Raw genomic sequence first — 1,921 nt, forward strand, 5'->3', positions numbered from 1 at the left:
CTCAAGAACACGAGAGAGAGAGAGAGAGATTAAACACATAGCTACTGGTACAAACCCTCAGCCCCGAGGGTGGACTACTCCCTCCTCATCATGGTGGCCGCCGGGATGATGAAAATGGCCACCGGTGATGATTTCCCCCTCTGGCGGAGTGCCGGAACGGGGTCTAGATTGGTTTTCGGTGGCTACAGAGGCTTGCGGTGGCGGAACTTCTCATCTAGGGTTACCCCCAAAGGTTTTGGAACATTTGGTGATTTATAGGACAAAGAGGGGGTGCGGGAGGCCACCGAGGTGGGCACAACCCACCTGGGCACGCCTGGGCCCCTAGGCGCGCCCTGGTGGGTTGTGCCCCCCTCGGGGCACCCCCAGGTGCTTCTCTGACCCACTGGATGTCTTCTGGTCCATAAAAAATCCACAAAAAGTTTCGTGGTGTTTGGACTCCGTTTGATATTGATTTCCCGCGATGTAAAAAAACAAGCAAAAAAATCAACTGGCACTAGGCACTGGGTCAATAGGTTAGTCCCAAAAAATGATATAAAGTTTCTATAAAATGATTTTAAAACATCCAAGAATGATAATATAACACCATGAATACTTCATAAATTATAGATATGTTGGAGACATATCAGCATCTCCAAGCTTAATTCCTACTCGTCCTCGAGTAGGTAAATGATAAAAGAAATAATTTATGAAGTGTGAATGCTAGCAAAGTGCATAAGTTTGATCAATGATAATTTCAATCACTTTTCCTAGCATCATAATAGCAATTCTTTCTCATAGAACTCATCATGTTAAAGTAGCAACGAATTCACATCTTAAGGTTCAAACAATGAATGCTCTTGAAACTCAACAACATATATTCTCAGTCACCAAACAATTGCAATTCAACTTATTCAACAGAGTCTAAGTAATAGCTCCACATACTCAACCATCATATAGTCTTCTATGATTTCTAACACTCACCGCATACACATGAGCAAAACGTTTCAACCGGACACATAGAAAGATAGGGGCTTATAATTTTGCCTCCCAACGTATTCACCTCAAGGGTGATGTCAACAATAATAACTCATGCTACCCATACCCAACTGGATATATGTGCCTAGATCTTTCCTCACCACATGATGCTTGCCAAAAGAGAAAAATAAAAAGGAATAGAGAGAAAAACTTTGACTCTTGCATGAAAGTAAATACATAAAAGTAAAAGGTAGGCCCTTTGCAGAGGGAAGCATAGGTTGCCATGCGCTTTTTGTTTGTATGCTCAATCCTTTAGTGCAAAAGAACGTCACGTTATATTGCCCTTATGATAAAAACCTTTATTATGTAGTCTATCGCTTTTATTCTTTGCCATCACAAGTTCGTACAAATCTCAATTTTCTCTTACACTAAATGATCTAACACTTTAGAAGCAATTTTTATTGCCTTATTGCACCGATGACAACTTACTTGAAGGATCTTACTCAATCCTTAGGTAGGTATGGTGGACTCTTGAAAATAAGATTTGGGTTTGAGGGGTTTTGGATGCACAAGTAGTATCTCTACTTGGTGCGGAATTTTTGGCTAGCAAAGATGGGGGGCAAGCACCACATGTTGAAGGATCTATGACAATATAAATTCTATGTGAATATGAACAAACATAATTCATTACGTTGTCTTCCTTGTCCAACGTCAACAATTTTGACATATAATATTTTGATGGGGGCTCACAATCACAAAAGATTTCCAAGATAGCGTATCTGCATGTGAAAGTTCTCTTTCTTATAGTAATCATTCAGGAATTGCTTGTATGACCAATATTGTGATTGTCAAGCTTCAAAAGATTTCACTTTCTAAACCCAATGTGAAGCTACCACTAGGCATGATACGAACATATAATTTCAACTTCATTGCATTCAATTTATTCAACAATTTACTCATAGGATAA

Source organism: Aegilops tauschii, chromosome 5, assembly GCF_002575655.3.
Source record: "Aegilops tauschii subsp. strangulata cultivar AL8/78 chromosome 5, Aet v6.0, whole genome shotgun sequence".
NCBI classification, from domain to species: Eukaryota; Viridiplantae; Streptophyta; class Magnoliopsida; order Poales; family Poaceae; genus Aegilops; species Aegilops tauschii.